Genomic DNA, 11,287 nt, shown 5'->3' with positions numbered 1-11,287 from the left:
TTGGTGCTTCATATGGTTAATGTGAATAGGTTTAAATGACTGTCAGTCAAACACTCTGGAAAGAGTGGTAGTGATTGCTGGTACATATGGTTACTTGTAGGATGGTGTAAAAAACTGCCAATCTATGGAGGTAGTGATAGTTATAACTGCATGATGTTAACATGCGCTGGTAAGTACAATCATTGCCAGTTTAGTACACAGTTTAGTACATGACTACCCTACAATACAGGGAAGTTATTGTAGAAGGTCTGTTTGGTCATAACCACGATTAAATTAAATCTAAAATGGGTATAAATTAATACCCAGCCCCTAGGTGTCGTATACATCATGAATAGATCAAGAATAATTATATAGTAATATTTTAGTTTGTGAGACCTCCATTAAGCTATACCGTATTTTTTATATGTTGAAAATTGGCATGTGTGAATACATGACACGGTACTATCCTCACTGTTTACATATAATTGATAAAACTTTGTTATCTTTATTCAAACCCCTAGGTGCAAATATTTTGAACACACAGCCCCAAGTTTTTGCTAACCAGTCTTTGTACGAAGCACTGACATATATACTATACGGGACTACAGAAAGTCAATTAACTTTATACAATAGACCAATTACCACAGAGCGCTTTATCTTATTATTGTTTGTATCTCTACTTCAGACTCCTGAGCTCTGACTGTGCTTCTGACAGACACCTGAGCTGCTGGCTACAATCTCTCCCATGTTCACTACAACAGATCATGCAGCTCCCATGCCCCAAGAGTGATAATCTGATAACAGCATGGCCCAGTTACTCTGAGTTCTCTGACTTCTTTTTCAGAACAGTGTAACCTATCGGGTGAACAAGCTTCAAAGAAGTCCAACCATCGGATCGCAGAACAAATCAGCAGTCTGCATCCTCCAATGGTCCCTCCTACACACTGAATGATGGCAAGTAATTCAACGAAGGCCTTATTGCATTGCTGTGTTCTACTTGGCAGGACAGGTGCAGTTTGTGGAGGGGATGGATGAGACAGACCAGAAGTGACTGCCTGGGGTGCCCGCATGTGACCTGAGGACCATATCTTGCATACTGCTGGTGCATACATTGATATTTTGTCTTGTTGAACCTGCATTTACATTGTGAGGACTCAATGTTTGGTTTGTAAATAATTTGGAAAAGGGTCCTTAGACTGACAGTGGGTACACCCTTTAGATGAATGGACAGATACTTAACCATTTTCCTTCTAATGCTGTAACATATGATGTTGCATGATTCCAATCAAATGCTCCTGTACGTTTGTTCAGCCATCGGTTCAGTTCCTTAATGCATTCTTCAGTGAACCTCAGTATATATATATGTGTTTAAAATATTCACATGCTGAATGGATACAGTGAACTAAGGGACCAACACTGATGTCGATTATATGTTCTCCACAAATTTCACCTATAGGGAAAATGTTCAATGGTTAAAAAATGCAATATGTTATTTGGCTTCTATGCTAATCATCATTCTGTAACATTATGTTAAATTCACTTAAACTAAATATTATACAATATTTAATTGTATCCATTTATTGACCCGCTAGTCCACATCACTTTGGAGGTGTCCTTTAACACACCCTGCTCCATAGTGCCAAACAATTAATATTTTCTGTTTTTTAGTGCATTTTTAAAAAACATCTGTGCACACTTGATACATTACACTGGGATTTAACATATTTGGCTAGATATTAACTCTTCAGGTGCTGAGGCTGACATTATCTACAACTGGGGTGTGGGATGTCAAATTTTATTTGTGTCATCAAATTTATACCATGAAACATTAAGGTCGATATTTACTAAGAATCATGTATGGCCATAATAACAATCACTTTTGTCTGTCTATTTTGATTCGATCATGTTGTATCTTGTGCGATTTCAATCATATTGGCTCCTTCTCAGTAGACTCAGTTGAGCACAGCACAAAACAATGTGATTTGTGCAGTGATTCAGTGCGTTATAGGTGAAACAAAGGGTTAAAAATTAAGAAAAAAGATGGTGTGGGGTCCCCCCCAAAAGAATAATCAAGACTGGACCTTTGAGCCCGTTCTGGTACAAGAAAATAAGGTGGAGGGAACCAGCTTGGGGTTTCCACTAATTTCCTATAATCAGCACCAGGCTAAACCAGCTGGGGTAGTAATGCCAAAGCAGTGAGACACACAGTGTGGGGTCCCTTTGCCAAGGCATTTAACAACCCTAAACTGGCAATCCTCATAGTTGGAACCCCAAATATAAAATGGAGTCCTCCCTCCCAAGGATAAACCTGCCCGAAATAGAAACCAGCGCTAATTTGTAAATTATCTAAAATTATCTTAAAAATGGAGAAACAGATGTGTCATAGAATAACATCACATATATTACATTAAATTCGACATGAAAAAAACTTAGCTAATATGTGAACATCTGTTTATATATATATATATATATATATATCTCAAAGATAGAACGTGAACTTTCTGTGGGACAGTTGTTGTAATTAGGACTTGCTCCCAAACGACTTGGTGAATGTGCAGCAAATATTTACCTAGTGGCTTTTTGTAGAAAAGGAAACAGCGTGGAATCTGCATGCAGTGCTGCTGTAGTCAAAGGACCACTTGTAGCTGTATAACAAAGTCCATAGAGAGCAACAAAGTCCAAAATGTAATTAAAGTCCACACGGCCAGGGGTCATCCCGCTTCATTAGAAATAATATTGTTCTTTACAGTGGGACTACAGCCTGCCCTGTGGAACCTGCCTGTTGGCACATTCACCACCACTGTATAGAAAAATAAAAAAAAACATGGTACACACACAGGCTTTGTCTTTATTACACAGTCATGCACAATCACACTACTTCTTACCTTCTCCCTGGAGGAGTTTGGTCTCCTACTCCATGTAGAATCCCAGATCTTCTTTTATCACAAAATGGAACACCCAATCCCCGTAGCCCCACTCTACTGCAGTACTCTGTAGTGCACCAACTGACAGGACCCACAAGGTTTTGTGCACTATAGCTTTGATTGGCTAAGAATCGGACCCCACCTAGCCAATCAGATGCAGTTGTCATATGGCTATAGTGCAGAAACCCATGTGGTCCTGTTAGTCGGTGCTCTATACTGTACTTCAGAATAGCGGGTTCACGGGGATCAGGTATTTATGTATTCAGAAGACCTGGATTCTATATGGAAAAAGGGACCAACCTCCTCCAGGTAAGTACAGTATGTAATGTGAGTGTGAGGTTGTGAGTGAATGTGTAATAAAGGCATAAAACCTTAGCTGTGTGTACTGTTATTTGTTTATATTTATTTACAGTGGGTGTACAGGTGCCAGCAGTCAGCTGGCACTTGTCCTAAAAGTGTCACAGGGCAGGTGGGCTGGGACCTGTAGTCCCACTGTAAAGAATAATATTATTTCTATCTTTAACCTATAATCCCTACAACTACTGCCACCAGGGGTGTGGAAAGAGCTAGTTGATCCTTTGGAGTGGGAACCCATTTTATTTTGGGGTCTCCACTTTCCCAGGATTGCCAGCTCTGGTCTGACCAGTTTGGGGTTGGTTAATGTTTTAGCAGGAGGACCACACTCTGTGTGTCCCCATGCTATGGCATTACAACCCTGGCTAGTTCAGCCTGATGCTGGTTAAGGAAAATAGAAGAAACCCCACACTGTTTCCCCCCAATCATCCTGTACCAGGACAGGCTCAGGGGTCCAGGGCTGGTTATGGTTTTTTTGGGGCCATTTTTTTTCTTAATTTTTAACCCTTTATTTCACCTATAACACACAGAATCATCACACTGATCTGTGCAGTGCTTCAGCCCACCACGCAGTTCACAGGGACTTCTATTCCTTTCTTAAACACAATTACTGGATAATCTGTGAGTTGTATTCCTGTCTATGAAAAGTACATATGTGATGGTTTTATGGTCTGTTGACTTCCATCTGTGAGTTTGGTCATCTATGTCAATGGTGGAAACTGCTAGGTTACTAATGGGGACATTTAGGGTTAGGCTGCGGGAAGGACGAGTTAGGGTTGGGGCTAGGTTTAGAATACTTCCTAAAATTTATTGGGATTTTGACTGTCGGGAATCCGCTGCTGGCATTGTGACCATTGGGATGGTCACAGCCAGGATATCATACCCAGCCCACCTTTTATTAAACCCTAGATTGTAATCTCCCAGGAGCAGGGTTCTCCTCCCCACTGTCTCACAGCCTTTTTCTCTAGCACTTCTATGACAGCCTTCACCTTCAGAGCTGTAGAATTATGTTGCTAATTGTTACTTGTGTTCTGTTTATATTTTGGTTACTGTATTGTAATGTAATGTTATGTGTACCCTTTATTGTATGTATGGCGCTGCAGACCACTTGTGGCGCCCTATAAATAAAATGTAATAATAATAATAATAATATTTGGTATAATTATGCATTCTCACTCTCTAGTTCCAGAGTCAGTAAGAAATCAGTGAAATCCTATGAGAAATGAACATACAGATGTATCTTCACACACCTTTCCTGCTTAGCATCATATGGCTCAATATGCTTAGCATGGCTAAGATGCTCCACCCTGAGTAACGTTTGGATAAATACCCTATTTTTTTTTTTTGCTGCAAAAGAATTTGTATATAGTAGCAGATTAAAGTAGCACTTTTAAAATAATATCACAAGGTATGGCTTAGTGGCAGAGTCCATGGCATGGCAAATTGGCCCATATGGCTAGATTTTAGGAAAGGTGTATGTGGACACATCTGTAATAAGCATCTGAAGTGTGGAAGAAACTACCCAGTAAATCTTGTATCAACTTGTAACTAGAGATGAGAGGGGGCAGTTTTCTGAAAACCAAACACACCCGAATTTTGCATAACCGAGTCCTTCTGAGTCCGAGCTCGGTTTCTCCTACCAAACTCAGAATCCAAAAAAAGGCAAAATGTCATCTTCCAGCATGGGATCTCACAGGTTTTGGATTCAATAAAAGACCTGCCCTTAAGATTTTGGCCACCATTTCACACAGGACACTGGTGGGTTAGGGTGTGTGGGTCAGGCTGCAGTGTGACTGTGATTATGTGGGCTACTGTGTGTCACACTCAATGGTCTGTGACTGTCAGTGTCTGTCATCACCAGTAATTAAGGGTTGCACAGGCTACTGTGTGTCACACTCTGTCAGCATCACAGTAAGTGTCATTACCATTACGCAAACCATCATTTTAAAAACAATTAAACACATGTTCATGTCAGGATAGGTTCAGGGACTGTATTTAACAAATAACTCTCATTAGGTGTAGAGCCACCATTAATAAGATCAGTGCTGTGTGTCACAGGTTGAAGTTGTCATTTCTCCCAAAAGCTAAAAAAATAAAAAATATTTGTAAAACTTGTGTGTGTTCATTTGGCAGTGTGTTCTAAATGTTAAACAATAATGTATAGTAGTTGCAGTCCACTGTTAATATCAGCACTGTTTGTAGTTGACATTTCTTCCAAAAGTTAAAAAAAATATATATTTTTTTGCAAAACGTGTGTGTTCACTGGCCAGTGTGCTTAAAATTTTAAGAAATAATGTATAGTAGGTGCAGTCCACCATTAATATAAGCACTGTGTGACTGGCAGTATGAAGTGGTCGTCGTTTGTTGAAAATTCTAAACTTTTTTTTTTTTAAAGTTATGTGCACATACTGACCGTTGCAATAATGCTCAGTAGGTGCTATGTCACTGCGTTAATATAAGCACTGCAAAAACAAAAAACAATTAGTGTGGAGTTTGCTGCTCTGCAGTGCAACTATGAATTGTCTTGGCTTATATTCCAACCCTTGTGGGCAATCCTTGGCTATTAACATTTTATTATTTTGTTGCCTTAAATGTAATTTTCTTAATCAATTATAATTAATATATCAGTAATCAATTAATTAATGCACCACATTTATCTATTTTGGGTGCTTGTTTTTATTTTTTAATAGCATTTTCCACTTCTCTGATTTGTTTTTTTATAGTAATAATAAAAATTCTGATCGGTCAATCAATTAATAACTCTTCCAGTACATACTCCACCTTCATTTCCATGTACTGCCCTTGGGGCTCTGATCTAGTTCTCGATTAATGAAAACATTCTATAGCATCATATAAATGAATCTGTCATCCTGTCTACCACTGCAGTGCCACTCTATTTTCTAGGTGTGCAGTTTGAAGTTGAACTTCCTTGTGTTTGTGCCACCCAAAGCTGTTACTTAGCTTATTCAGCCAGCTAGCTCAGTGCAACCTTTTTGCCTTAACTGTATGAAAACAATATTGTGAGTTGTGAGGTGGTCAAAATTGACTGGATATGACTTGAAATTAATGTTACTGAGGTTAATAATACCATAGGAGCAAAATCAGGCCCAAATTACATGATGTTAGCTGTTTTTATAATTTTTTTAAAAAAATATCCAGCTCCAAAACCAAAACAAGGAGGTCCACGCATATCTCTACTTGTAACTTTAGGTGAGTACTGATTTTCAAAGAAAAAAAAATGCTCTGCTTAAAACCAGTCATGGTAAAAGTGTGGAATAAAACTTGTGTTTTTATTATTTGCCATTTTCATAAAACTAATGCGAAAGGTGCATCCTCCCTCTTACAGAATCAATTACTAGATACACTATGTAACCTTAGTAGTTAGATAAACTATATTATACAGTACATACCTTTGCTGAAAACTTGGTGTAGTTTCTCCATGGGATATTTCAATGATTCATTTGCAAAGACCATATCTGGTTTATCAGAGAAATAAGAATCCAGCCAAGCTCGTGAGTCCATCCCATCTACATGGTAAAGCTTTTTCGAGCTGGAATCCATCTTGTATTATTGCATCACAAACAGAGTCACTCACCTCACACTTTGTCTCTATTGTACCTGACTGTTCCAGAGATTCTGTTTATATAGTATGTGCTATGATACATTTACATAAATTAATCAGCAGTGGGAACATCCGGGACTTGGGTCATGAGAATGCAGGTGATGTATCATAATTTCTCAATAAAGAATTAATTGCAGTAGCATGATGTATATTTTTCCATTTATTGCTTAATACATTGTAAATACATTTATGCATATTCTATTATAATGATGTAAATGAAGCTGTATGCACAATTTGATTAGAAAGTATAATTTTGGAGTTTAGAGCTAAGAAATTAAAAGGAAGGGTGGGTGGAGGGGGTTAGGAGCAGCCAGAAGATGGAGTAAGGTTGCCCTACTTAATTAAAATTAATTACAAATATAAAAATGGTGATCTTTGGTGCTCATACAGAAGTAACATTATGATGAGGAGGAAGTGCCTTAACAAGGTGGCAGTGCACCCTGTGCCGACCCCGCCCATTATGTCACACAGAGGGTGCAGGGCCGCCAGCACTGGGAAGTGCAGTATTGTCCAGGGTATCCTAAGGATGCTCCAGGCAGCACTGCCATAGCAATACTAGCCAGAAGCAGGGGCCACAATGGTGCCGCCCACAGAGCCCTGCACTCTGCACAGCAGCACTGATCATGCATCCCTAGTTACGGCCCTGGGGGAGGGTGGTAAAGGAAGCAAAGAAAAGTATCTGGAGCTTTAAGGTAATCAGATAATAACTTAGCAGAAGCTTAAAAAAATATTCTATTAAAACATCAATTCTAAATAAAGTACACAAATAAAATTATAACGTACATATTAAACATAATAATTATACTATATAAAATGTCATATAATTCTTTACATTCAATCACTGAATTTGTGTAGACAAATAGATCAAACAAGTTACAATAAGTAAATTGTATATCTATTGGTTCTTTTGGTAAATAAGCATAACCAATTCAATCCATATTAGTGCAAAATTACAATAAATAATTGTCTCTTATATACCATAGTAGTATACAAACTACCTGACCGGCATTTATAATCACATACAGGTTCATAACTCAATAGTTCCAGGATGTGATTATCATTAAATAGATTGCAGTAATTCCTGCAATGATAGTAAGCAAACTGCCTAATGAGCAGTGGCATAACTAGGGCATCTGGAGCCCAGGGCAAATTTAAAAATGGAGCCCTTCATTAGTTCCCCTTATTCAGTGCCCCCAGTAGTGGTCCCCTGTATTCAGGCCACCACTAGTGCCCCTTATACAGTACCCCCAGCAGTGGTCTCCCTTATGTAGGCCCCCAGTAGTGATCTCCCTTATGCAGTGCCCCAGTAGTGCCACTTATACAGTCACCCAGTAGTGGTCCCCCTTATGCAGTGCCCCCAGTGCACCTTATACAGTCCCCCAGTAGTGGCCCTTATGCAGTGCGCCCAGTAGTGCTCCTTATGCAATGCCCCAGTAGTGCCACTTATACAGTCACCCAGTAGTGGTCCCCCTTATGCAGTGCCCCCAGTAGTGCACCTTATACAGTCCCCTCAGTAGTGCCCCTTATGCAGTGCCCAATGCAGTGGTTCCCCCTATGCAGTGCATCCAGTAGTGCCCTTATACATTGCCCCCAGTAGTGGTTCCCCTTATGCAGGCCCTCAGTAGTAGTCCTCCTTATGCAGGGCCCCTGTAGTAATCCCCCCTATCCAGTGCCCCTAATACAGTGCCCACAGTAGTGGTCTCCCATATACAGGCCCCCAGTAGTGATACCACTTATGCAGTGCCCAATGTAGTGGTCCCCCTATGCAGTGCCCCCAGTAGTGCCCCTTATACAGTGCCCCCAGTAGTGCCCCTTATACAGTGCACCCAGTAGTGGTACCTCTTATGCAGACCCCCAGTAGTGCCCCTTATACATTGCCCCCAGTAGTGGTCTCCCTTATGCAGGCTCCCAGTAGTGATGCCCCTTATGCAGTGCCCCATGTAGTAGTCCCCCATATGCAGTGCCCCCAGGAATGCTCCTTATGCAGTTCCCAATGCAGTGGTTCCACCTATGCAGTGCATCCAGTAGTGCCCTTATACAGTGCCCCCAGTAGTGTTCCCCCTTATGCAGGCCCCCAGTAGTGGTCCTCCTTATGCAGGCCCCCAGTAGTGATCCCCACTATCCAGTGCCCCTATTACAGTGCCCACAGTAGTGGTCTCCCATATACAGGCCCCCAGTAGTGATCCCACTTATGCAGTGCCCCATGTAGTGGTCCCCCTATGCAGACCCCCAGTAGTGCCCCTTATAGAGTGCCCCCAGTAGTGATACCCCTTATGCAGTGCCCCATGTAGTGGTCCCCCATATGCAGAGCCCCCAGTAGTGCCACTTATACAGTGCCCCCAGTAGTGGTCCCCCTTACGCAGGCCTCCAGTAGTTTTCCTCCTTATGCAGACCCCCAAGAGTAATCCCCCCTATCCAGTGCCCCAAATACAGTGCCCCCAGTAGTGGTCCCCCTTATGCAGGCCCCCAGTAGTGATCCCCAATATCCAGTGCCCATTATACAGTGTCCCCTGTAGTGGTCCTCCCTATTCAGTGCCCCCAGTAGTAGTTCCACCCAGTAGTTGTCCCAAGTACAGGTCCCCTCGATGCAGTGTTCCCAATAGACAAACATGCAAGTAAAAAATAAAAAATACCTGAATCCCCGCTTTGGCTCCTGCTCCACCTGGCGCTATTGGGTAAGCATTTAGGGGGATTGAAGGGGAGCGGCTGTGCAGCACAGGACGGCACTGGGTACAGGGAAGCCTAGCACTGTCCCTGAGTAAATGTGTAGTGCCAATTCACAAAAAAATTATAGGAAGAGACAAAAAGTAGCGCTAATAAATAAAGTACATATAGGACACAATACTTAATACATCCCTTAATCGTATGGTGTCCAAATGGAGGAAATGTTGGAGTTGATTCTGTCCTTTCGTATTCAATGTTCACTCAACACGAAAAAGAATGTCAGAAGAATACAATGTGTAGTAATGTCTTATTGAATGCATAACATAGTTCTTATTTTTCCCGCTGTATGGAATGTCGTACCCCACTCACAATCGAATAGGGATAGATCTAAATATCAAGGTATCTTTTAAGGAATCCCAATATATCCAAATGGATTTATTATGAAGAGGCACTTATGGTGAGCGTGCCCCAACTCACAGTGTTTAGATAATATATATTCTCATCAAGGTATCTTTAATAATGATAGCTCAATCCGGCGTACCCAGACTCACACTAAACATTGAGATAATATGTTCAAAAAGGTATCTTTCTGATCCCAAATAACAGTGGCGTACCCGCACTCACGTAAGCTGTCAAAACGATTCACATCAAAAGGTATCTTTTTGCAGTTAAGTTAAGATACAGAAGAAACTGTTAAATGTTATGCTTTGCTCCTACTTAATGCACTTATTACTGTCAGGGATAATTAATGGATGATAACCCAGGAAAGAGGCATGGGGGTAAATTAACTTAGATGGGAGTTCTATCAAGAAGTGATGTTGCCCATAGCAACCAATCAGATTCCAGGTATTATCTTCTAGAATGTGCTAGATAAATGAGAAGTAGAATCTAATTGGTTGCTATGGGCAACATCACTTCTTAACAGAACTCCCATCTCAGTAAATTTACCCCATAGAGTCTAAAGTTCTTGTGGTCTTCACCAGGAATCACTCCAAGGGGATTTTGGCTTCAACACCCAGGTTGCATGCTTCTGAATAGGTATCTAGTATGACATACTGGTAACTGGAACCATTACAGGATAATATCCAGACAAGCCTTGGGTCAGAATGAGAATTGTAGAAATAAGTATCATAGGTGCTTCCAGCAGAGTCATCAATATAAAGCCAAAAGTCAAATGTGGGGGATTTTGTAGCATTATAGTCAGGTGTATGATTAACAAAACATACCAAACAGGTGATAATGATTATAATTTTCAAATGTAGATTGAAACCCAGTCATTAACTGGGTGATGAATTGCCAAACTCTGCTACAAAGGTGAGGTTGTGGAAGACAATTTCATCTCACAGGTCATACACCATGACAAAACTTAGCACAGCAACAAGACACAAGTTTACACATTCTAACTATGCAGCATTTTTTCCACACCTGTCTAAAACTTTTGTACAGTATTGTACATCTCAAAAAAATAGTGACAAGGATGTAGTCGGGGACTCAATATATGGCTTGGGTATAGGCCTTACATTTTAATATCTAGATCTCCTGTTCCTTTATTGCTTTAGTAAACCAAAGATTTTCATAATGGATAAGATCAGTATCTTTTTTGCTTTCCATTATTTCAAGACTTTGGATAACAAACCCTGTTCCTCTCAGAGCATTCTTTAAAATATCTTCATGTATACCTAAAATATGAAATTTATGATCACCAACAGTATAAAAAGATGCATTAAATCCCCCGAAAAATAAG

The sequence above is a fragment of the Taudactylus pleione genome, unplaced genomic scaffold (assembly GCF_031769625.1).
Source record: "Taudactylus pleione unplaced genomic scaffold, aTauple2 ptg000318l, whole genome shotgun sequence".
Lineage (NCBI taxonomy): Eukaryota > Metazoa > Chordata > Amphibia > Anura > Myobatrachidae > Taudactylus > Taudactylus pleione.
Note: the sequence above shows the minus strand (reverse complement) of the source record.